The 27,365-nt window shown below is 40.6% G+C and overlaps 1 long non-coding RNA gene across 1 annotated transcript; it reads right to left on the bottom strand.

Moving 5' to 3' along the window:
* Positions 1-6,239: 6,239 nt before the first annotated feature.
* LOC110221799 (uncharacterized) lies at positions 6,240-27,167 on the bottom strand. The gene is made up of 5 exons (XR_002328248.2): positions 27,061-27,167; positions 14,662-14,697; positions 8,526-8,597; positions 7,192-7,258; positions 6,240-6,352 (listed from the first exon to the last, which is right to left on the bottom strand). It is a non-coding gene; the product is annotated as an uncharacterized LOC110221799 (long non-coding RNA).
* Between the last annotated feature and the right edge of the window lie 198 nt (positions 27,168-27,365).

Here is a 27,365-nt window from a genome sequence, read left to right as displayed (position 1 = left end):
TCACAAACCTTAAAGGGCTCTGTAAATTGTAATCATTAATAAATATTCATGCTATAATTATGACTCGTATAATTAATGATTTAATAAATATTTGCTGGATTTGATTTGATTTGTATGGGTTGGGTAGAGAATCCAGAATCAATCTTGGCAAATCCATTTCTTATTCATTTCCACACATTGCTATCCCCATTCATCTCCACTTGAGCCATTATATCCACTCCCTCTTCACCAGAAAACTGGATTCTGCCCCTGGAACTACCCTGGGCTTTGATAGCCCAGCTTTGATCTTATTTTGTCTGGATCCAAGCCTCTACAGGACTTCTTGGCCATTTCTACATCATATTTGCTGGGACTGGATTTGGTTTCCCCTTCCTGCTTTCCAGCTTCTTCATGTATTATCTCCTCCCATTTGAATGTAAGTTTCTTGAAGGCAGGAATTGTCTTACGTTCTGATATAATTTTTATCCCCAGAACTTTTTAGGGTGCTTGGAAGATAAGTACTTAATAAATGCTCTCTTTTTCTCTCTTCTCTCTCTGTCTCGGTCTCTCTATATCTGTCTCTCTCCCTCTTTTCTCTTTCTCTGTCTCCTTTGTGTTAGTGTCTTTCCTCCACTTCTCTTTCTCTGCCTACTTTCCTTTTGCTAGCATCTTCCTTCTTATTCTCTAGTCTCTCTCCTTCTCCTTCTCCTCCTTCTTCTCCTTCTCCTTCTCCTCCTTCTTCTCCTTCTCCTTCTTCTCCTTCTCCTTCTCCTTCTCCTTCTCCTTCTCCTTCTCCTTCTCCTTCTCCTTCTCCTTCTCCTTCTCCTTCTCCTTCTTCTTCTTCTCCTTCTTCTTCTTCTTCTTCTTCTTCTTCTTCTTCTTCTTCTTCTCCTTCTTCTTCTTCTTCTTCTCCTTCTTCTCCTTCTTCTTCTTCTTCTTCTTCTTCTTCTTCTTCTTCTTCTTCTTCTTCTTCTTCTTCTCCCCCTTTCATCTATCTCCTGTATCTCTCTCTCTCTCTCTCTCTCTCTCTCTCTCTCTCTCTCTCTCTCTCTCTCTCTCTCTCTCTGCAAAATCATTAAGTAGGAAAAGTCAGTCTCCAAGATGACAACCTCAACAGACAAATTTGCTACTCCCTGGCTGCCTAGTCTTTTCACATAGAGTCTAACCACAGAGTCCCATGGGAACTTACTTATCCTTGTTCTCTGAGCCTTTCCTCTTTCCTCTGTCTCCATCAGGTGATCTGTATGACCTCTGAGGTCACTGCCAACTCAGAATTTATGATTCCAGGATGATGTTTATCCTCCACTAGAATGGAAGCTCTTTGAGGATAGGAGAGGATTGGTCTTTGTTTTTATATCCCCAGCACCAGATTCAGTGCCTGGAACATAACAGGTTCTGTAAAAATGCTTGTTGATTGATTGACTAGGCAACTCCCTACTTTTTTTCTTCTTCTTCTTCTTTTTTTTTGGTTGGACAATGGGGGTTAAGTGACTTGCCCAGGGTCACACAGCTAGTAAGTGTTATGTGTGAGGCCAGATTTGAACTCAGGTCTTCCTAAATCCAGGGCCTGTGCTCTATCCACTGTGCCACCTAGCTGCCCCTGTAACTCTCTAAAACTATCAGTTACAGAAGAGCAACAGATGGATATTGCTGGAGGGAGCTTCCTCACCATGAATTTTTCATGTCCGTGAAATCACAGATCCAGACAAAATTTAAAAAAAATCACACTTTGTTCCAAAGGGGAGCTTGGTGACAAAGACTTCCCTTTAAAAAATTACATGTTGTGTAATGGACATCTTTTCCTCTAGTTCACTGATTAGGAATGTGAGACATTGGAAATTTTGCTGAAATTGGAGTTGAAATCCAAAGCTTCAAATTTCAGAGTCCAAACTTTGGCTCTGCCATTTATTCCCTGGGCAGGTCACTTAATTCCTCTGGGACTCAGTTTCCTCCTCTGTCAAATGAGGGGGTTGGATAAGAGGTCATCTAAGGTATCATTCAATTCTAGCTTTATGATCTTATGGATGGCTCTGGTGAGGAATTCTGGTAGCGACTTGGAGGGCCAGATGGAAGTCAGTGGCCTTAACTTTCAAACTCTGTCTTAGCCTTTTATTCTCAGCACACGTGGCCTCCTTGACATTTATCCTATTAAGTTGGTTGGATTAGTCTTACAATTTTTTTTTAAGGACAAACTTTGTCTTTTCCATTGGCCATTTTTTAGGTTCCTGCCCTGTTTCCAAAGCTTAGGTAAAAAGCATTCTATCCATTTTTAGTACTCATTCCCTAGAGAAGAGTGGCTTCCTAGACTTAAGAGATATTCCACTTAGGAAAGTGTTTTGAGGAAAATAACCTGGGGAACAGAGTACAAGTTGTCTGGAGGCCTAGATCTGATTGCCCTTCCAGAGACCTTTTAGAATTCTGAGAAGAGTAACTGAATCCAGGCCCAGCTGCTTCTTGTGACCCTGCCACAACAACATTCCACTCTAAGGCCTCCCCTCTCCAAGGGGCCCGATCTTTCCTAGAACTGCCACCTGTCCTCTTCCCAGCTGCTAGATGGAGCCTACCCTGTTCCCCTGACCAGTCCCTGGATGGGCTTGGTCTTCCAAATGCCAGTCCCTATAGATGAAGAACCCCACCCCTCCTCCAGTCCAGGCCCCAGGAGTTGCCTGTTAATCTCCAGGAAAAACAAGACACCCCTGAGCCTCTTCACCCCAAAGGTCCCTCTAGTTTTGCTTCCCCACCCAGCTGTTTGAAAACAATACTGGGTTGTGAAAAAAGAACCTGAATATTTGAAATGGCTATAGAGGCTAATGCCAAATTCTAATGGAAAGTATCTTTGGGGGCGAAACTTCTTCTTTCCCCCTCTTCTAAGTTCTTTAAGCATTGAATATCACTAGCTAAATTAGTTGTAGCATCTGCTCTTGAATCCTGGGCCAAAAGTTCACATTTTGAAAATGCATTTTCAATCTAGACCTAGGTCAGGGTCAGCATCTTCCCCCAGCCTCTTGAAAGTCACTTGTGGACAGCCCTCCACTATCGATCAATGAACATTTATTAAACACCTTCTGTGTTTCAGACACTGTGCTAAGTGCTGGAATAACAGCCAGAAAATGCAAGTAGGAATAGAGAAATGAAGGGAAAAACAATGCCTCTGTTCTGCCATTTTCTCCTCCCTCTTTCCCTCTACTTCCTTTTCTCCTGTTTCCCTCAGCTTCCCTTCCCTTCCCTCCCCTCCCCCTCCCCTCCCCTCCTCTCCCCTCCCCTCCCTTCCCCCCTTTCCCTCCCCTCCCCTTCCCTTCCCTTCCCTTAGTGTTGAAGCCAAGAAGTTAAAGCCATGATTGTCTTTGCTTTTCCAGTGGTATAGGGGTGGGCTGAAAGTTGATCCTGGTCTTGGCAAATGTGGTGACCCTGTGAAAAACCTAAGATGGCAGAGGCTAAATTTGTCTCCTTGTAAATTCATTCTTTGTGTTCACATCCCTAGTGCCTAGCACAGTGCTTGGGCACATAGCAGCTGCTCCATAAATACTTATTGAATGATTCATGTCAAAATTGGGGGATAAGGAAGGCTCTCCACCAGTTCCCTGCAGACATGTCCATGTGATAGAGTGAATGCTCTGTTGCTTAGTAAAATGTTACTTAGTCCAAATCCAAGCTCCTGTTTCACTTTCTTCTACATTCCTTAAGATGATTTGCCTACATGATGTTTCTTCTCTTTTGGCCCTCAGTTCTTTCTTAGGGAATGATCATACAAGAAGACTCAAAGAATGATAGCATTGGAAGGGACTTTAGGCATCATTTTGTCTTGAGATCACAGCATTCTGAGTGGGAAGGGACTTTAGAGGACATCTAGCCCAACCCTTTTATTTTACAGATGAGGAAACTGATCCCCAGAGAGGATCATACGGTTTTAGATTTAGAACTGGAGAGAACCTTAGAGAACATCTAGTCCTATTTATTCCATTTTACAGATGAAGAAACTGACATCAGTTTCCACCCGATGCTCCTTGTTCTGTCCTCTGAAGCCAAATGAAACCAGTCTAAGCTCTCTTTCCCAGACAGCCTGTTACCATTAAGCAATTTGCCCAAAGCCACCTAGAAAGTAATCACTGGCAGAATTTGAACTCAGTTCCTCTGACTCCAAAGTCATCCCAGTTTGCATATAAGGACCAGAACTGGGAATTTGAGCTTTTCTACCCCAGCTCTAAAGCCAGTACTTTGTTCTTAGATGTCTAAAAGTAATGGTCCTGGAATCAGAGAATCAGGTTTGAATCATGACAGCCAACACTGGGTTGGGTGCCTAGAGTTAGTCATTTCATTTCTCCAATCCTCAATTTTCTCATCTTTACAATGGAGCTAGCAATAGATAAGTAGATTTTGGAACTTCTGGCTGTTATGGAGAGGTGAGTTTTCTCTCCTCCTCCCTCCCTCCTCCTGCCCTCCTCCCTTCCCCCATTACTGGTGTGTCTGTTGTTTTCATGGGCAGAATTACACAACCTCCCTGAGAGGCTCAGCTCAGCTGAACGTTGGCAGCTGAATATTCAAGAATAATAGACTGCTACTGGCTTTCTCCAGAAAGAACCCATTTGATCTGAAAGGGCTGCCCTCCCAGGTGCAGTTGAGCAAACTGTGAGTTTGCAACACGGTTTGAGGCACAAAGTTCACCACCAACGTAAAGAGACAGGCAACATACTTCTGCTTTTTAAATGTCAGCTAAACGGGCAGGGCCACGCAATGTAAACAAGGGTGAAGCAACAGGCTGGAGAGGAAGTCGTTGGGTTGGCAACTGATGAACGGATGTCCATTGCTGCATCTTTAGGAGTAGGATGCAACTGTGGCTTTGATACAGTTGTTTTTAGGGGGGAAAGTGGCCGACTATGTGATAGCCACATAGAACTGTGAGGGGCAGATTCATTTATTTCACAGTCTCAGAGTTGTGAGGAACTCCAAAGGTCTTCTAGTCCAATTGGTATTTCCAATAAATTACAATTATTATTATTATTATATATAATATTATATTATATTATATAATTATTAGATTGTCAGCTCCTTGAGGGCAGGAGCTGTCTTTTGCCTCTTTGTATCCCTAATGCTTAGGGCAGTGCCTGGCACATAGTAGGGGAGTAATAAATGTTTATTAGTTGACTGATTCTCAGAAACTTCCTTCTTTGTCTGAAGACTTCCAGTGAGGAAGACAGAGTTCACTACCTCTCAGAGCAGCACTTCTGAACAGTTCTAATTGTTAGAAGGTTTTTTCCTTAAATTAAGACTCATATTGTCTTTTTTTAAAACTTTTTCTCATTGCTTCTTATTCTGTCCTGTGAGGGCAAGCAGAATGAGCCTAATCTTTCTTTCCCAGGAGAGTCCTTCCTATGCTTTCACCCTTGTATCACTTTTTCCCATCAAGGTTTTCTTTCTGAACTAAATATTCTCACTACTTTCACCCCTGGCAGTGGTCCCTAGCCTCTCTTAATTCCAGTACCTTCCCTTTTAAAATTATTTTCTATTTATACTATACATAGCTTGACATACATATATATATAATGTACATATATATAAAATGTATGTATATGTGTGTGTGCATATATGTGCATATATATACATATATATGTGTGTGTGTATTTGCATGTTGTTCCTCTATTAGATTGTAAGTTCCTTGAGGGCAGGAACTCTCTTTTGCCTCTTTTTTGTATATTATTATTAACCCAGTGTCCAGCACATAGCACATGCTTAATATTTATTGAATGAATGAATACATATTTGACTACCTCTGCTACTCGAATGCTGGGATAGCATAGGTAAATAAAATTCCTGAATTAATACCAAACTTCTTTTGAATCATTTCCTTTCACTTTCCATCTTGCTCCACAAAACTTTTACTAGAGGTGCCAATGAGTCACTAAATCAAGTCCTTGAGCCCTGACCTTGTTTTTCTCTACACTTCCTTGAAGCCAACAAGAAAAGAACATGACATAATTGGAAAGACCTGGAGACAGGAGAGGTGAATCTGAATCCTGTCTCAGATATTTACCAAGAGTTTGGGCATGAGCAAGGAATTTTAGTATAGCCTCAGTTTCCTCATCTGTAATGTGGACACCATAATATTCATGCTCCTGATCTCACAGGATTCTTATGAGGAAGATACTTGGCAAACATCACAGATATATAGAAACCTGAGTTATCATTGTAAAATTGTATAAAAGGTAAGGAAAGTGAAAGCAGGACTGGAGGAAAAAAAAGCATAAATGAAATCAGTGGTCTACTGAGTTGGCCCCAGGATAGGGAAAACTAATATTTACTTGTATAGGCTTCTTAACTACACCAGGTTCAGCTTGGTGATTTGAAGTGATCCCGATTTCAGTTTTGTTTTTGAAATCTAATGGGGAAAAAAAATTAAATAAGACATGAAGCAACATCAATTATAAGGAAATGAAGCAATTAAAAGAAATTGTTGGAACCCATAGAGAAAGGGTTGGAAATCCCCTATATCTTCAGGGTAGTTATATTACAATTCCCCTTCAATCCTTCTGGTTTCTCACCATATCAGGAAGGCATAGTCATTTTGCATTCACAGTGTGAGTGATGGGTGCTTAGTATGCACTATAATCTACTTATTTAAAAACTCTTGTGTAAGCTCTGCATTGCTCCTCAAGGTACAGACATGGAGTTCAGGATGCTATACTTGCCATCCAAACATTTGTCTTCTGTCTACCACAACCTTACCCTTGCTACTGTTATCCACATCAGTTCCAATAGCTCATTAACCCCTCTCCCATAGCTTTGATAGGTCTTGTGACTCTTAATTATTTAAAAATGTATTTATTTCTTTTACTTCTTATGTCTCAGTCATTTCCTTACATCTACCTCCCCCTCCCTGACTCCTCACTCTTGATGTCTACCTTCAAAATCTTCTATACTGTGGATCTTGTTTATCCAATTTGGGTCCTTGCCTAATGATGTTACCTAATAAAGATTCATGGGAAATACAGTGAGAACTATGACCCAGTGAATTTCCTTCAGTAAGCAAAGCCTTCTTTGCCCCAAGCATTTGGGAAATGGATTCCGTGGTTATATTCTATACACTTGTATGTTTGCAGTCATGAGCATCCCTCATTTTATGATACAAATTGAACTCCATACTGGCTAGCCCTGCTGCTTTGCATCTGTAGTTATGCTATGGCAGAGGGACTTCACACCTTAGGAGACTTCTTGTACCTTTATTTTGATTGTGGCTGGATTCCAGAGTCAGAATCAGTGAAGGGCTTGGAACGGGTAGATTCCACTGTGAAGAATGGAACAGAGAACTGTTGGAGTGTGAACACACAGCATTTGTGCTTTTTGGCTGATATTCATACTTTTTTTCTTTCTTGGCTTTCTTTCAAACGGAATATAGATTGCTTCTCTCTGAACAAACAACTGTGTTTGGACTTGATAGAAAATTAACATAATTTTGAAGGATCCATGATTCCATCAACATGGGGAACTCTACTGTGGGAACTCTTTCCACCAAGAAGATTGAAAACCAATCCATCACTAAGCAGATCATCCCTAAAGAGTTGCCCAAGGCACACAGTGTAAATAACTTTTCAAGGGCAATCAATGTCAGAAGTGGGATTCAGACCCAATTCTTCCTCACCTAGCACCCTATCCACCACTATGCCAAGAGTCTTCACAGGAAATTAACAAAAGAAGGAAGAAAAACAAAAGTAGACAACTCTAAAGGCTTTCTAAAACTTTGGTTGGTAAGGCTGCCATGCTGAGTCTATATGACAAACCCAGCTATGGAAATTCTACTCTAATGGTCCTTGGGAGTTTCCTTGCTATTTCTAGTCCAAAGGAATTTTTCTTTTGTGTTTAGCTGTTACATCAATGTGGACTCTATGGTTCCCTGCAATCTCTTCCCTGAAAAGTTCTGAGTTCCATCCTCATGTTGACATCTAAGACATTGGCTGATTAGAGAGTGAAGCCCATGTGACTTAATCCATTAAGGTCAGAGTGAAGGGAGATTAAGACATGGGACAAGAATACTTCTGTGGAATAGTTGGCGTGGTCCTGCTGGAACATCTCAAATCAGTGAGATAGGGTTTCTAGGAAGACAGCTGGCTTGGCCTGGCCTGGCCTTCAGCTGGACTTGAGTGTCTTACCTTGTCCTGGGTTAACTATTTAGCTACCACCACTTTTATATTACCTTCTTCAGTTTTGTTTTCATTTTATTGAGCAAAAAATTTACTATGCAAGCAATCAATAAATCTTTATTAAGCACCTAACGTGTGTACTATGCACTGGGGATATAAACACAAAACATGAAATGATTACTACTCTCAAGCAGTTTATTCAAACAGAGGAGACAAAAAGTATTCACGCAGACACACATATGAGCAGATATGTGCTTATAGTTTTAATGGAAACATTAAATATAATCAGATAAATGCTAATAAATTTAAATGTATTTATTCTGTGTGTATATATGTACATATACACACAGAATAAATATAAAGTGAATAATACAAAGTAGTTAAAATAATTAAGGAAGTAGCGAGAGCACTTACATTTAGGGAGATCAGGAAAGCATTAATGTAGATGGTGGTGCTTGAACTGCAACTTCAAGGAAGAGAGAGATTCTACAACATGGAGATAAAGAAGGAGTGAGTTCCAGGCATGGGTTATGGTCAGTGCAAAGCATGGAGATGAAAGATGTAGATCTAGATGGAATAGGTAGCAACTAAAGTTTATTTACTAGATGACAGAGTCAAATTAGGGATTTCCTATGTACTGAAGAGAAATCAAGAAGAGACATGATATATGTCTCAGAAGCATCATTTAATTTTTATCACCTGAAGGAATTCCAATACATCACAGCTTCTTCCAGTTGATTTCTCCCTTACAATGAAAAAGTTTTTATCATGTGATTCCTAATTTTGTATATCATCTCCACTCAAAAGAAACAGCTAGTTTTGATTCTTCTTAGAGATGCTGCTGAGGGCATAGAAGTCTGTGCTGGCATTATCTCTATATCCTATGGCTTTCTGCTCCCTAATATCTCTAATTTCCATAGAGAAGGCCATTTCACCATCATGTGACGATCATCTCTAAATATGGAGAAAACAATGAGAGTTCATGGATTCATGGTTTAGGGGTTCATTATCAAATCTTTTTACTGCTGGTACTATTTTGAATTGGGATACCAATTCTAGGAATCAAATTCTTATTTCATGTCTCATGACTAAGTCTTTGCATTTAGTAGCTGGTCCCAAAATTGTTCTCCCATACTTGGGAACCTACTTTAGTTCCCAATAAAATCAGTCAATCACAAAATTTTTACAGAATTTGAGAACTGAAAAGATATCTCACCAGCAATTAAGGCTAACTTATGTGCAAAAGGAATCCCCGTTCTACCCAACAAGTGATCATACAATCTCTTCTTGAAGTCTTACAAAGAAGGGGACCCCACTACCTCTAGAGGCAGGTCATTTCACTTTTAAACAGTTCAAATTTTTAGGAAGTTTTTGCACATATCAATTTTAGATTGACACCTGATTTCTTATCTCTTTCATAATAGCCATCTGTAAGCTAACCATGAACCATCTGCTGGTACAGCTGGTACTAACCACCTGCTTGTCTATACTTCCTCATCGTTGTGTTAAGTCCTTTCCTGTCCAGCTAGTTCATCTAATCTCTGGGTCCTGGCCATGCTGAATCAGGTCCATCCTCACATTGTTTTGAACTTTGGTTCTAAAACATGGCATTACAGAAAATCTTGAAGGTTAAGAAGATGGAACTTGAGGGGCGTAGGACCCAAAGAGTATAGAAGGCCAATTCTATTCATTCACATGTTTTCCAGACCATTGCTATGTTTATTAAATAGCCACCTACTTGAAACCTCATTGTTCATTAAAACACTGCTGTGTTTTAAGGAAAACACTCTCTCCCAAAACCACTGATGAATTGTAATTTTCTCTACCATAGGAAAGAATTGTTCAGCCATATTTAAGTCATGTCCAACTCTTTGTGATCCCACTTGGGGTTTTCTTGGCAGAGATACTGGAGTAGTTTGCCATTTCCTTCTCCAGCTCATTTTATGGATGAGGAAACTGAAGGAGACAGGGTTAGGTGACTTGCCCAGCATCACACAGCTAGTAAGTAGCTGAGGCTGGATTTGAACTCATGAAGATGAGTCTTCCTGACTCCAGGCTAGGCACTCTATCTACTATGGCGCCACTTAGCTGCCCATAGGAAAGAGACCAACTTGCTATTTAACTTTCAAATTCTAGGCAGGTCATTTTTTTCCCCCTGGTTTTAATTCTTCATTTTTAATAAGCAGTCCTCTGAGTTTTGGGGGATACACATGTTGCATTCCCTGACATTCTTAGCTACTCACAAGGATACTTTGTGATAAGGATCATAGGTTTAGGGCTGGAAGGGACCATAAAAGCCATATAATCCAACCCCTAATTTACATATGAGTAAACTGAGGCCCAAATAGGCTAAGTGACTCACCCAGGTTCACTTAGCTAGTAAGGTTATGAGGCAAGGTTTTCCTAGGTCTTCCTAATTCAAGTCCAAGTGCCCTAATCCCTGTGCAAGTCAATTCAAGCAGCATTTATGGGACACTCTCTTAGATGCTAGGGATACAGAGACAAAAACCAAAACAAAACAGTCTTTGCCTTCAGAGGGCTTACCTTCTCCCAGAAAAGCCAGAACTGCCCATAAAGGAAACTAGTAGTATGCTACTATTTCTTTATTCTTTTCAATCTATACTTCCCACACTTTTTTGGGTGCCCTGCCCAGCCCTAGAAATCATGGCCACAGTCCCATTTGGTCTACCTTTGCCTTGTTTCCATTAAAACTAGGCTAAATCTGTTGATTATTTTCTTCAGCTGGTGATTGCCTGTCACAGGGTTTAAGTGTGACAGGTAGACCATAGCTAGGGAACGCAGAATTCTCTTTAGTGACATCTATACCTGTTGTGTCTTGACCCTCCTCCCTGCCCTCCAGATTGCAAGTTCCTTGAGGGCAAGGCCTCTTTCCTTTTTGACTTTGTGTTCCCTAGCACTAACCTCAGTGCCTGGTACATGGTGCCAACAAATCTTTGTTATATTGAACGTGCCCTTTGCCTCCAAGTATAAGGAGCTAGAATAATCAAACAAGAGAAAGGATCTGTTGAGTATATTCCTTAGCTGGTAGTAGTATGACAGGTGGACCACAGTTAATGGATTCTAGTCATGTGTACATGTTGTAGTCCTTCCTCTCCCGGGAGAATGTAAGCTCCTCGAGGGCAGGACCTATTTCATTTTTGTCTGTATCTCCAGCACCAAGCATCAATAGATGCTAGATAGAATATTGTTATTTGCAGAGAGTAGCAGAAAGTGGAGTATGAGCTGCCATTAAATAAAGACCATGCAGGAAGAAGAAAGGGTTTTGATGACTTCTGATGCCTCATCCTTTAATCATCCACTCTCACATTTCTTCTAGTCGTACTGATGCATGTTGCCAGAAGGAGGAATTCTTTCGACTGTATCCAGAGTATTTTTGGAGCAAAGGAAAGTTTAAAGCTTTGTTTGATGTCCAAAGAAGTGGTCATCCTGGTTCTGCTTGGTCAAGTCCAGAGGCAGGGAGCTTACTCACCTACCCATTCCATTTTCAGGTAATTATGTACACCACATGTTTCTTCCTTAGATTTAGCTGAAGTCTGACTCCTGTGACTTTTACTCACTGGTCCTACTTCTGTCCTTTGGAACCACATAAAAAGAAGGCTAATCCCTTTTTAATCTGAGGCCTCCTTCACGTATTCAAAAATCATCATTATAACATTTTCCTCCTAAGTCTTCTCTTCCCCTGGGGTTAAACAGCCCTAATTCATAGGAAGATCATAGATTTTTAAAGCTGGAAGGTGCCTTGTATAGCAACTAGCCCAACCTTGACTGTATTCCCACCCCCCACCATTATAAACAGGTCCATAGAGATGAGGTGACTTGCTGAAGGTTCACTCATAGAAAGCAAATGCCAGAGTGGGATTTGAATCTGCAACCTCTGATTCTAAATTGCTCTGTCAAATGCTTTGGAAGCCCCATTCACTTCCTGAAGGGTGATCCTTTTTAGGTAATGCAGTAAAACAGATCAACATTTTACAGCATTTTAGATTTGGAAGGGAGATATATAGATTGATGATAGATAGATAGATAGATAGATAGATAGATAGATGGATGGATGGGTGGATGGATAGGTAAATAGATAGATGGATAGATGGATGGCTAGCTATATGTATGGACAGACAGACAGACAGACAGACAGACAGACAGACAGAATAGATAGATAGATAGATAGATAGATAGATAGATAGATAGATAGAGATGGATGGGTGGATGGATAGGTAAATAGATAGATGGATAGATGGATGGCTAGCTATATGTATGGATAGACAGACAGACAGATAGATAGATAGATAGATGATAGATAGATAGATAGATAGATAGATAGATAGATAGATAGATAGATAGATGATATAGATAATGGATAGACAGTCAGGTTAGATAGATAGATAGATAGATAGATAGATAGATAGATAGATAGATAGATAGATAGATGGATAGATAGATAGATGGATGGATGGACAGGTAGATAGATAGTAAGGTATTTATCCAACACTTACTACATGCCAGGTACTGTGCTGGGAATAAGTGCTAAGAATGCAAATATGAACATAAAGAAAGACAATCCTTTAAAAAGCTCATGGTCTAATAGGGGAAGACAGTCCATAAAATGGAGCTGAAAAGCAGGAGCAAGAGAGGGAAAATATTCCGGAATAGCAAGGTAGAAATTTATAGGGGGTCAGGAGCAGAGCTGGGAGAGAAGTAAGCGTGGATGGACTGGACATTTCCTCAAATGGAGATTCCTGGCAGTAAGTCACAAGTCAGGGGAAAGGGCAATAGAGGTAGAAGCATCTCCAACTTGAGAAGCTCTTTGGGGTACAGATGGAAAAGTCTAGAGAGTCAGGAGCAGAGCTGGGAAAGAAATGGGGATGACTGGACTGGCTGCTTCCTGAAATGGAGATTTATCTATTAATTAAAGTTTATCGAGTGCAAATTCTTCATTTTACAAATGGGGAAACAGACCATGACAAATGAAATGATTTGCTCAGGAACACTCTGACAGGACCAGGGTTTTTCTGTTTCCCTACAATAAAGATTACTTTTTCCTAAAAGGCAACAAAGTTGTCCCTGGGACTTAACTGGCGCCTTCCCCCATTAAAAGACTAAGGGACAGTAAGTAGTTTTATAGTGTCTGCAATGTGCCAGACACTAAGTGCTTTTACAAATATTATCTCTTTTGGTTTTCACAAAGTCATTTCACAATGACTTGCCCAGAATCACACAGCTAGTAAGTGTCTGAGGCTGGATTTGAACTCAGGTCTTCCTGACTTCTCTATTTTGCCACTATTACCTTTAACTCCATTAACTCAGCTTCCTAGTCATCTAGGGGTATTAAAAATCCCATCCACATGGAATCAGGACCTCTCTGACTAGCTAGATATCTGAAGACCATTTGGGTCATCATATGCTGCCATATTGATCAGATACATTTCCATATGGAGACAAGGTGGAGAAGCTAAGTGCTAGAGTATCCCTATTGTACATCTTAGCTGTGGTAGGGCAAAATCAACCTCCTTTTGTTACCTGTTCAAAGATTTTCAAGTGTCTCATTTCATTCCAACATCACACCTGAACTAACAGAATTCTGGCTTTCGACCTGCCCCTAATAGTCCCAGTACTTGGCAGAGACAGGATAGAAGCCCAGATTTTCTCATTCTAAGCCAGCCCTCTTTCTATTACACCACACTACCTTCCATTGGTAAACCAGGCCAGAGGCACTGTCACTTAGAGAATTTCTGGAATGAAACCTTGACTCCAGAGTGACTTGACCCTAATGAGGAAGATTACCTTACTGGTGTTAAACTACTACTACTACTACTACTACTACTACTACTACTACTACTACTACTACTGCTGCTAGAAATAATAGCAATAATAATAATTGATGATGACAATGATAGTCTTTGGTTTTGCAAAGCTCTTTACAAACATCTCATAGGTATGGAATATATAGATTGTAAGTATGGAAAGATGTATACATTGTCAGACAGGATCAATGTGTCACTTAGTTTTGCTTATTATAACAGGATTTGAATGGGCAACAGTTACTAGAAAATGACTATAAATGGTTTTTGAAAAATCTATAAAGCATTCTTTTTTAGAAAAATCTATAGAAATCAAGGAATACCAGGGTATTTTGCCAGAATTGAGTGATTTCAGAACTCCCTTTCTAATGCTTTCCTTCCCCATCCTCATAACCCCTCTCTCCTGCTTTATTATTGATGGCCACACCCACCAACATCCATGAAGACAATTGGCTAATGGTCAAAAGGTATGAACAAACAGTTCATATCCTTAAAACCTCAAACGCTATTGAGAATTTGTAGTAGCCAAAAAGTTAGAGGCCTTGAATCCTCATGTCTCAGAAAAGCACAATTCAATTTCCTAAATTAAAAAAAAAGTTATTGATATTTTTATTTTATACGCACTTTTATTTCCTAATGTAACTCACACCCTCCCCTACCCAGAGAACCATCCCTTGTCAAATAGAAAAAGAAAGAGAAAGGAAAGTAACTCATCAAGTGAAACTACCAACCTTACAGAATATACAATGTTCTTTTGCACTCCATTTCTGAAAAGAAGAGAAGGAAGGAGGTGAATTTTTACATCTCTTTTTTGGGGAGTGAACCTTGGTGGCTATTATCATTTCGCAATATTTTGAACTTTTCATTTTGGTTTGATTCTTTTCTTTGCAATGTTAATGGTCACTGTGTATTTTTTATTTTTCTGGTTCTGCTCCTTGCACACAGTGACCTCATCATCTTTTGCTTTTGTAGCACCCAGCTGGGTACCTGACACAGGGCAGATGAAAAAATAAGTGCTTGTTAATTGATTGATTACTTCACTCTGCATCAGTTCATATAAATATTCCCAGACTTCTCTAAATTCTTCATTTTATCACTTTATAACACAATACTATTCTATTTCATTCATCTACTACAGTCTATTTAGCTATTCCCCAATAGATGAGCAAGACAGTTTCTAGTTATTTATGATTATAGAAAGTGCCACAATGAATAATTGGCGCATGGAAACCTTTCTGCTTTTGACCTCCTTAGAGTATATACCTGGCAGATGGACTTCTGGGTCAAAGGATATGGACATACATTATAATTCCATATTTATTTCCAGAATTATTGGACCAATGCACGGTTCTACCAACAGTGTATCAGTGTGCCTGTCTTTCCAGAGTCCTTCCAACACTGACCACTCCCATCTCTTTTATCATCTTGGCTGAATGGCTGAGTTTGAAGTGAAACTTCAGAGTTGTTTTAATTTGTGTGTCTCTTATTGTTAGCGATTTGGAACAGTCTTACACAAGACTATTCAATGTCCGAAGGTCTTTTGAGAACTGTTTCTTCTTATCTTAACCGTTGATCAATTTCCTTTTAACCTACCCCTCTCCAGATTTGACTCATTTTATTTTTCTGAAAAGTAGAACAAAACCAGGGGTAAATGATCATGTTACTTATTGACTCCAGCTTGAAATACAGTAAGGAACCCCTTCATTCTGGGAAATCAAGTCCCGGAACTCATGTCCCAAATTTCCTCTTGTTGGTTGTATTTGAAGGGAGCAGAACCATCACTCTGGGTTTTCCCCTTTGCTGACCTTTTACAAAGAGTCTAAGGAAAAATGATTTCCCCCTCCTCCCCTCCTACTCATAACTCAGAAATAAATCTGGAGGAAGTGTGGTTTCTACAGATCAAATTCTGACTCCGGGCCAAGGATTTATGAGGAGCAGACGCCTATAGGCAGACAGCTTCACACAAGACAACCTTCTATTTACCCTCCTTCCCCGGACTTTATGTGTTCAGCTGCTGGTTGATTTAAAAGGAGCAGGGAACGTTCGAAAGCCTGAGATGGGCTTCATGTGTGGAATCCTCGCTTTCTTAGGATTAGTATCCCGAGGTGGGTGCGGCTCAGCTGGGATGAATGTGTGCATGAGTGTTCCTGTTGGCTGGCTGCCTGATGGTGGTAGTGGAAATTGCGGCTGGGGGACTTTCCCCACTAGGGACAGTTGGTGCGTGTGTGCATTTTTCCTAGTAAGAACAGCTGGTAGTTCCCAACAGGGTTGTGTTTGCTTTTCAGTCTTGTGGTAGAGAGGGCTTCTGCTGGGAGTTACTCATTAAGTATTTAAGAATGCCATCTTGCTGCCCATTCACAGGAGAATGAGACTTTCACCCATTTTTCTTGCCTCAAAATGAAAGTTGGTTCTCAGAAATAAAATTGCTTTCTTTGAAAAGGGTAAAAAAAAAAGAAATAAAAAAATGTAGGACTTACTTTGTGTAGCACTGTGAAGGGTGCAAAGACCAACATGAAAGAGTTTCTACCCTCAAGGAGCTTACATTCTTTTAGTCTTCTTATTATGAGTACTGGAATCTTTCGTTCCTTATATTCAATAATAAAAATATCTGATAGAGAATGCTTTCACATTTGCAAAGAGCATTCTATCCATGAAAGTGTTAAATGGGTATATTTTTTGATTCTTCATTTTGGGTGGATCATAGGATCATAGATAAATAGAGGTATGTTGGAACTGGCTCTGGAAATCAGTAAAACAAACCTGCAAATCAGAATTGATTTAATTCTTATTAATTACTTACACTTAAAGTGATGGAGGAATGTTAATATTGAAGATTAAACTTAAAAATATGTCATGCATACATACATTTTATATACATACACATGTACATACATACATACATACATACATTTTATTTCTGGAGAGTCATTGTTAAATATTTACCAGGACACCTCTGATTGTAAAGGTCATCTGGTCCAATTTTCTCATTTTATAGATGAAGCAACTGAGGAAGTCAGAGGACTGCCCAAGGTCACATTGGTAGTAAGTGGCAGAGCTGATTGGAATCCAGATAAATCATTCAGTCAAACATTAATTGTTTCCTATGTGCCAAGCACAGTGTTAGGCACTACAAAGACCAAAATGAAAGAGTCCTTGCCCTCAGGGATCTTACATTTTCCTGGTCTTTGACCACCAATCCAACATACTTTCCATTGTACCACATTGATCAATAATAATATCTGTCATATATAGAGTATTTTAAAGTGTGCAAAGTCTTTATTATTATTCTACATATTATTATATTATTCTAACATACATTATTCTAACAACCCTGTGAGTTAAGTACTAGAGGCAATTTTATCTGCATTTTACAGAAGAGGAAACTGAGGCTGGGAATGTGAAATCAGAGCTATAAGCCATAATTTTTGCTTCCAAGACAAGAAACTATGACCTCAGTTTCAAAGGATGATTGGGAAACAGTGACATGAATGTGTGTGTGTGGGGTGGGATCAGAGCAGAGTGAGGAGGTATTGGCACTCACCCCAGCCTACCATCTTGTAAATTCTTAATTTAACTAATTATTCTTCCTCCTAAGGTGCTGGGTCTATTTTGTTTTTAATGCTGGATAATTGCTATAGATATTGCCAACATGCTCTAAGTTTGGTCCCCTGAAATATGCCCTGTTCACCTCAGCCTAGTTCCAGCTCAGAGGAGAAAGTGACTTATCAAAAGTCAGAAAATTAGCAATTATGAGAGATGTAGGATGTGAACCCAGGTCTTCTTGACCCTCGAGCCCAGCACTGTATCTGACACCTCACTTTGAGGATCTATTGTTTAAGATGATGGTAGGTCTGGCTACAGATGGGATAGTGACGTGTAGAGTTAAATGTGTTCCTAGAGTTTTTTCTAGTCCAACAGCCCCACTTTAGAGGTGTGGAAATGGTGGCTGAGAAAGTTTGGGGAAGTTTCCCAGGGTCTCACAGTCAGGAAGTAGCAGAGCTGGAAGCCCTGACTATCAATCCTGGGCTTGTGCATCCCATCCACCCTCCCACGCTACCACATCTTAAAAAAAAAAAAGAATCTTGAAACATTTTTGGATCACCAAAGAAAGACCTCTACAATAACAAAGGTTATATTGACCTTACAGGTGATGAGAGTTGGATAAAGCGATTGGACTGACTCTGTGAACAACTAACTATAGAACTTTACACACATCACTGAACCCATTAGAAACTCAATTATCCCATCTGTAAATTGGAAATCAATCAATAGACAAGTATATACTAAGTACCTCTGTTCCAGACACTGTGCTAATTAATGTCTGATCCATCTGTCTCATTGGATTGTTTCAGAGTTCAAGAGAGATATAATGAATGAAAGCTCTTTGAAGAAACTAATACTAGGTATTATTATTATTATTTGGATTTCATGATATAGTTAGGTGGAGGAAAAACATTGCACGTCTTTACTTACCTAGTAGGTACTTAAATACATAGCATAGTGCTTGGTGCATAGTATTTAATAAATGCTAGTTATTATTATCATCATCGCCATCATCATCATTATTATTTGTAAATAGGGCAGCTAGATGGTACCGTGGATGGAGTACTGGGCCCGGGGTCAGAAAGACTCATCTTCCTGAATTCAAATCCAGCCTCCCAGACACTTACTAGCTATATGACCCTGGGTAAGTCACTTAACCCTGTTTGCCTCAGTTTCTCATCTTTAAAATATACTACATAAGGAAATGGCAAACTGTTCCAGAATCTTTGCCAAGAATACCCCAAATGGGGTCACAAAGAGTTGGACATGGCTGAAATGACTGAACAAGAACATCCTTTCTCCTTCTGCATTTGCTACCATACATAGTGGCAGGGAAGACCAAGACATAAACTTAGAACAAGACAACAATGGGAAAATAGCTATAAGCACAGCTTCAAAGAAAAATGCTCATTAGACCCAAGGCTGGCAAGAATTCCTGGAATAGTTAAAGGAGATAAGAGTGGTAAAGGAAAAATTAGGAAATTAGAGTGATTTAAGAAAATTATGAAAAAAGAATTAATAGCTTGGTGAAAGAGGCACAAAAAATACTGAAGAAAATAACACCTTAAAAAAACAGAATTAGCTTAATGGTAAAGAAGGCACAAAAATTCACTGAAGAAAGGAATACCTCTAAAAGCAGTTATAGGCCAAATGGAATAAGAAGTATGAAAAGCTCATTGAAGAAAATAATTTTTAAAAATTAGAATTGGGCAAGTAGAAACTAATGACTTCATAAGTCTTGAAGAAACAATAAAACAAAGTCAAAAAAGTTTTTTATACTTTTTCATTCTTATATTTTATTCTAATAGTTCATACATAGTGTCTTAAAAGTCTTAGTATAGGGGCAGCTAGGTGGCACAGTGGATAGAGTACTGGTTCTGGATTCAGGAGGACCTGAATTCGAATCCGACCTCAGACACATGCCACTTATTAGTTGTATGACCCCAACTGCCTCACCAAAAAAAAGCAAAAGAAAAAAAGTTTTAGTGCAGTTTTAAAGCTTTAAGAGTTTAGGACTTTTGGGACACCCTGTATATTGTGTATGTGTTTATATATATATGTGTGTGTGTGTGTGTGTGTGTGTGTGTGTGTGTGTGTATGTGTGTGTATGTATATACATAAATATATATTGTATATATAACATGTATGAATATATATTGTGTAAACAGATAACTACCAATGAAAACTAGGATGTGCTAAAGGGACTTCAGAGGACAGTAAGATAATTTCTAGCTGGGATGGTCAGAGAGGTCAAATTTGAATGAGGTCCTGAAAAACAAGTGGGATTTTGATAGGTAATCATAACTTACCTTTATGTAGCATTTTAAATTTAATAACACAACAAGGAAATGACCACAAGTGGCATTATTCCCATTTGACAAATGAGGAAACTGAGTCTCTGAGAGCTTAAGTGATTGGCTTGTGGTTATACATCTGCTGAGTGGCAGAGTCAGGATTGGACTTTATTCTCTCGTCATGTCAGCCCCAGCACTGTTTTCCCTTTACCACCAAGCCTAGAGCAGAAGATGGAGGGGGGCACTAGGTGTGGCAAATGGGAGGAAAGGTATAGAGACCAAAACATACAAGGAATGAGTATTCAAGTGGCGAATGATGAGCAGTCCTGGTTGGAGCGGAGAGGATTTCTGAAAGATTAGGTTGGAGTGGAAAAGTGCAGTCAAGGGAGAAGAGGATTTCAAGGGGGGAGGGGGCATGTGTTACTTATTGCATCTTGCAGGGCAGCTAGGTGATGCAGTGGATAGAGCACTGGGTCTGGAGTCTGGAAGACCTGAGTTCGAATTCAGACTCAGACACTTACTAGCTGTGTGACCCTGGGCAAGTCACTTAACTCTGTTTGCCTCGGTTTCCTCATTTATAAAATGATCTGGAGAAGGAAATAGCAAACTACTCTAATATCTTTGCCAAGAAAACTCTGACTGGAGTCATGAAGAGTCAGACGTGACTGAAATGACTGACCAACAGCCACAACTATGTGTTGGGTGTAGAAGAAAGGTGGAGGAAAGGCTTTTTCCATGGTCTGGATGATTGGGAGGCCCCTGGTGTCCTGGGAGGGACCAGTTTCTTTGGAGCAGTCAGGATGGAGGTTAAACTGTGCAGGGCTAAGGAGACAGTGGATGAGGAATTATTGTCCTTCCTTTGTTGTCTTCACACTGAGCTCACACACCTGCTGGAGTCAAGCACGGTTGTCCTTTCACAGCACCGTGAAGCGAGTGAAGCTTATTTTCCATTACTTCATCTCTTCTGCACTTACTCCCTGCACAGAGGGCTGGAAGCTGTATTTCTCAATTTCCCTCAAGGTACTCCCCTCACCCCCTTTTCCTCTTTCAGAGCTGCCTGCTCAGGGATCCAGTGTTCTGTAAGGTTTGAAAAGCACAATAAACCCTATGAGGAAGGGAGTGTGGGATTATTGTTCCCATTTTACAGATGAAGAAACTGAAAATCTGAGAGAGTTGGGCACCTGGCTTATGGACACACAATGATTAAGTTGTGAAAGCAGGAGCTGACTCCAAGTTTTTCCCGCTTTTAACTGTGGGCCTGTTTCCAGGGCTGGCCCCCGCCTTCTAGGTCTCAACCCTTCTCTTTTCAAACCAGAGCCTCTATTTGGGCTTCTCCTATGACAATGCTTTTGGTCCAGCATTACAGTAAGTTATAAATAGGAATTCTGGTACCTAGAATAATGACAGAGGGAGAGACAGACAGACAGACAGACAGACAGATAGATAGATAGATAGATAGATAGATAGATAGATAGATAGAGACAGAGAGAGACAGAGAGAGACAGACACACAGAGACAGAGAGAGACAGAGAGAGACACACACAGAGAGGGACAGAGAGAGACACAGAGAGAGAGAGAGCAAGACAGAGAGCAAAACAGAGAGAGAGAAAAAGAGAGACAGAGAAACAGACACACACAGAGAGAAAAGAGAGAGAGAGAGAGAGAGAGAGAGAGAGAGAGAGAGAGAGAAGAGAGAGAGAGAGAGAGAGTAAGGTCCTAAGTTATGATGGTGTTATGATGCCCTTGTGAGTGGTTGTTATAGACTAGAGACAGAGGTCAAGATGTCTGGGGAGACTGAGGAACTGGAAGTCAAAAGTCTTAAAGGAGACAGGATGGGGTTGGAGAAGATGACTGTAAGCAAGGTATTAAACTTATTGAGGAGGAGGGTAAGTGATCCAGAGGGCCATAGAATCTGGTACTAAGCTGAGGATGGGATGGAGTGGACTTTAAAGAATAAGTGGGGGGCAACTAGGTGACACAGTGGATAAGGCATTGGCCCTAGAGTCAGGAGGACCTGAGTTCAAATCCGGTCTCAGACACATAACACTCACTAGCTGTGTGACTCTGGGCAAGTCACTTAACCCCAATTGCCTCACAAAAAAGAAAAAAAAGAATAAATGGTTGTTTACTGATGGATGGCAGTGGGGAGCAAGGTATATATACCTACTCTTCATCATGGTTCTGTGTGGCAGGAGTATGGGAGGAATAGCCAGCCTTGGAGAATGTCATCCAGTTAGTCAATAATTGTTTATTAAACCCTTATCCTCTTCAGAGGATTCACAGAAATTTGGATTAGAAGAGCACAAAAATGAGAAGCCATACAAGGGATGGATGGTCTCATCAGTGTGGGTATTCCCAATCCAAACCTGTGCATAACTTCTCATCTGTGTTATTCTTTTTCATATTCTTCTGTGAATCCTCCACAGAGAAGAATCTTGCTCAGCTGTAGACTTTCTCATAGGTATATTTATATTTCTTGGTTTAGAGTAGAGCATCCACTGTATGGTAGGTGACTTCCTTCATTAAGGGTCAAAGATTGAATAGGCACCCTGGTCCTCAGCCTTTAGACAGGAAGTTGATGAGAAATGACTGGGATGACCAACTAATAATCTTCCCAGCAGGTGGGAGAGCCAGAGTTCATTAACTCTTTATAACTCTCCTTACTCCAACAACCAGTCCTTTAGAAAGGAGATAATTGAGTGGTATAATTTAAGGAAAGGCTCTTGCCTGATTATGTCTCAACCTAACCAATTGGAAATTCATTTAGGTTAATGAGCAAATTTTCATAGGATATTTGGGATTGGGAAAGGGGAACACACAGAGAGGAAAGAGAGATAGAGAAGAGAGAGAAGAAAAAGAGAGAGGGAAAGAGGGAGGGGGGAGAGACAGAAAGAGGAGGGAATGAGACAGACAGAGAGAGAGAGAGAGAGAGAGAGAGAGAGAGAGAGAGAGAGAGAGAGAAAGACAGAGAAAGAGAGACAGATAAAGAAGAGAGAGACAGAAAGGGAAAGAGAGACAGGGAGAAAGAGAGAGGGAGAAAGAGATAGTGATACAGAGAGACAGACACAGACAGAAAGAGAGACAGATACAGACAGAGAAGAGAGAAAGAAAGGGAAAGGGGGGGGAGAGAGACAGAGAAGGAGGTACAGAGAGACCGAGAGAGAGGAAAGAGAGAGAGAAAAAGGGAGGAAGATGGAGGAAAAAGTGAGAAAGAGGAGAGATAGATAGAGAGAGGAAAGAGAGGGAGAAGGAAAAAGTGAGAGAAGAAAGAGGAAAAAGAGAGAGAGAAAGAGAGAGGGGGAGAGAGACAGAAAGAGGAGATAATGAGACACAGAGAGAGAGGAGAGAGAGAAAGGGAGAGAGACAGAGACAGAGGGAAACAGAGACAGTGATGCAAAGAGACAAAGACAGAGAAAGAAAGAGAGATAGACAGAGAGGAGAGAGAGAGAAAGGGAGAGAGAGAGAGGTAGAGACAGAGAAAGAGATAGAGTGAGGAAAGAGAGAGAAAAAGGGAAGGAGAGAGGAAAGAGAGGAGAGAAAGATGAGTGAGACAAAGAGACAGAGAAAGGGAAAGAGAGAGAGGAAGAGAGAGGCAGAGACAGAGATAGAGACAGTGAAACAGAGAGAGCATCCTGAAGACACAAAGAATATACTGAATGTGTCGGGGGGGTGGAGTACAGCAAAGAAGTCAAGAGTTAGGATGGGGGCACAGAAACAGGTAGGAATGATGAAGGCAGCTGTTGAAAGAGTTGTACAGGGTAATTATGGCCAATCTTTCCCACACTCATCTTTTATAACTGTCAAAACCACTCTGAGGACAAAACCTCATCCTGGAAATTTTTATTCTTTGCAATTCAGGGAACTCAAAAGGAACAAAAAAGCCCCCCCCCCCACCTCTCCCTGTCATGGAGAAGTTTCAGAGAGGGGTGTACACAAAGGCGGGTTGGGAAAGGAAGGAAAGAAAGGGGTGGGGCTGGGAAGAGAGCGAGCAAATGAAGCAAGGTAGAAAAATCTGGAGGTGCTGAAACACTCAGGCTCAGGATTTTGTGTCTCAAACAAAAGGTGATTACAGATTAGTGGGAAGCTGGAGGCGGCTAGCTACTGTTTGGAGCAGGAGACTGGACACACACAATCTCTGACCACGGAATAGACTGAAAATGAACTGGCTTTCACAGAGTTCAGACTTGAGACTTTGATCTTAGAACCACTGAAAATTTTGCCTTGCTGTTTGGCTTAAGAAATAATCCTTAAAAAAAAATAAAGCTATCCCTCCACCCCTCCCCCCACACGCCCCTTTTAATCTTTTCCCACTTTTACTAGACCAATTTTCGTTGGGTGTGCCCAGGTTTAAAAGCCTTATAGAATTTATAGACCAAGTCAAGAAAGCATTCTCAGATTTCCAAGGTGGCTATGGTTTGGCTGCTGTAAAATCCTTTATTTAGCACTTCTACAACTTTGAAATTCAAGGAGTAGAAAGTCGCTTTGTTTGAATAAGTCAACATAGCCTGAAAACATTAAACAAATGAACTTTTCTCTCGAAATTTGTTTTTCCTTCAGGGCAAAAATGGATTCTGCACTCTGTTCCATGATGTTTTAAGACATCAGATTTTGCTTTTCTCTGTTCCGTTTTATCAATCAATGAATCAACGGAAATCACTTATTAAGCATGTTCTAGGCATTGTGCTAAGTTCTGGGGATCCAAAGAAAGGTGAAAACTGGGGTCTTTTCTTTCAAGGTGCTCAGTTTAGTGGAAGAGACAACATCGTGTCATTCAGCTCATGAAGCTGTCAGGGAGGGAGAGTTTTTGGAAGGTGGGCTAGGAAATACCAAGTTGATGGTGGTACAAGAAGAACCTCGGTATCAATTTAGATCCCAAGATAGTTTTTACGCAAGAGACTTATGACCTCTCAGCCACTTTTCTACGGACGACCCTGATGCAAGATGAAGAATTATTTACTTTGTCAGAAGTATACCTGCAGAGGCCCTGATGTTGGGTAGAGCTGCTCCTGCTCATCATCACTGTCTCATATCAAGAGAAGTTACCTGTGACCATACTGGAGTGCTATCATCTGTGCTGTGGCTGCCACATTCATTAGGAGACCCACTGTGAATTCCAAAGATGTGATAGAACCCATCACATGGACCAGATTATAAGACTTAGTCTTTTTGAAGGAGGAAGAAAAAGCTTAGAAATTCTGGCTTTCGTGTTCTTCCATGTTTTTTATTTCTGTTCCTCCAACCCCCTTTCCTCCTTTAGTACTATCCATGACAGAAGGACTTTCTAACTACTTAAATGGTGGAAGATCCTCTAGAATATCATTAGGATCTTGCCACTGAGGGGTGGTATGTGGTAGGACAGCAGGTTCCTCACACAGCTTCTCTTACCCCGATACTACTCCTTCCCTACACACAACTCCTACACAACTTCCTTAGCTCCAGCTTCCTTAGTGATGTTCTGGGTGAAGCTTATTTTCTCTAGGAAACCTGATTTTTCCCCAGATTCTCTGACATAGTTTTCTGGACTAGAGCCAACAAAAAGCTCAAGTCAACTCTGATCAATACAATGATCCATGACTATCCAAAAGATTCATGATGAAAAATACTATCCATCCTCAGAGAGAGAACTGATGAACTCTGACAGAAGATTGAATCATATTTTTCCACTTTATTTTTATTGCCCCCCCCAACAACATGACTAATGTGGAAATATGTTTGTCATAACTTCATATGTATAATGGGTTTTGAATTTCTTCTCAATGGGTGAGGGAGGGGTTTCAGGGAGAGAATTTGGAAATGAAAATAAAAACTAAACTAAAAAAAACCACAACAGGATGGGTTAAGACTTACCATGATCTATCCCCTCCCCCACCAAAAAAGCCCAAGTCATATGGGTTCCATGCCTCTCAAACTTGGTGATAGTCCAAGACCACATGAGTTGCTATGACCTCGTTGTTGTTGTTATCGTTATTGTCCCTTCATTCTCAAAGAGGACTCTGAAGACTGACTAGACAAGTTTCTAGAAGATGGGGGAGTGCTACTGTAACCTTGTTGTGTTAGGGTAAAGTAAGCCTCTTTCTTTGTTCAATGTTTAGTGACTTTCAGAGTGCCTCATGTTGTCCCAACATGGAACCTGAATTAAGAGGGTTCTGATTTTAGAGCCACACCTACAGCATAGGTACAATGAATACACAAACAACAATGTGTAAGCAACAAGGCACACACAGCTGAGTCTTCTGCCAGTACCTGTGCCCTTAATAGCCATGTCCCATCCTCCCCCTCCCCAACTATGGCACTCAGGAACTCTTATAGGAGAGCAAGGATGCTACAGAGATGTATTCAATTGCTTCTCACCCAGAAATAGAACTGGCAGGCTGGGATTAAATATTGCTTCCTGGATTGTCTCATTCTTGGACCTTGAAACTGGCAGACAGGGGGAGAAGCTGATTGTTTCAGACCTGCCTAGAGATTCAGAAGGCCCACAGAAGGGTAGACGGGAGAATTCTGATATGAGGGTGCTGTGCCAGCTCAGTTCCTTAGTGTCTCAGGTTGAGAGCTCTGGTACTTGCTTATTTTAGCTTGGCTAAAAGAATGCTGGTAATACCTTGCATTTATGTCATGATTTGTAGCTTTAAAAAGTGGGAAAGAAGTACTGTGAGAATTACGAAGCTCAGAAGAGCTGAAGGTTTGTTTGAGACCCATGCAGCTCATTGTGCAGAGCTGGGATTCCATCCCTGGCACTAGGTTTAGGGTTCTCCCCCCATACAATCTCTCTAAAACAGTGTCTTAACATCTTAGATCTAGATCGGGAAGGGGTATTAGACGTCATTTCATCTAATCCCCTCATTTTAGGGGTTTCAGTGACTTGCCAATGGGCATACTGGGAGTATAAATCAGAGCTGGAATTTTAACCCAGGTCCTCTGACTCCTAAGCCAATATTCTTTACACACACACACACACACACACACACACACACACACACACACACATACACTTACATGGACTTAAGCCTTAATCTTCTTTTCATTGTGCAGTTTGATCAGTAGCAACTTTAGCTTTCACAGCATTGTATAGTCAATCAATAAACATTTACTAAGCACCTACTATGTGCCCGGTACTATGCTAAGTGCTATGGATACTAAGAAAAGCAAAAGTCCCTATTCTCAAGGGGCTCACAGTCTAATGGGGGTGAAGACATTGGAACAACTATGTATGAATAAGCTATAGATGGAATAAATTGGAGATAATTAACAAAGGGAAGGAACTAGAATTAAAGGAGATTGGGAATGACTTACCATAGAAGCTGGGATTTTAACTGAGACTTGAAGGAAGCCAGGAGTGGAGATGGAGAATGAGAACATTACATGTGTGCGTGACAGCTAGTGAATATACATGGAGTCAGGAAATGGGGTGTTTTGTTTGAGAAACAGTAAGGTGATTGGTGTCACTGGGTCACAGAGAATGTGGTGGAGTGTTAGACGTAAGAAAACTGGAAAGGTGGGGGTGGATATATTATGAAGAACTTTGAATGAGGAAGTTGTGTGGGAGTTTTGTGTAGGGAAGGAGTAGTATCAAGGAAAGAGTCACTACGTCAGGAACC

Source organism: Phascolarctos cinereus, unplaced genomic scaffold, assembly GCF_003287225.1.
Source record: "Phascolarctos cinereus isolate Bilbo 61053 unplaced genomic scaffold, phaCin_HiC Scaffold_1;HRSCAF=81, whole genome shotgun sequence".
Lineage (NCBI taxonomy): Eukaryota > Metazoa > Chordata > Mammalia > Diprotodontia > Phascolarctidae > Phascolarctos > Phascolarctos cinereus.
The sequence above is the reverse complement of the archived record's forward strand: the minus strand, read 5'-3'. Positions and strand labels throughout refer to the sequence as shown.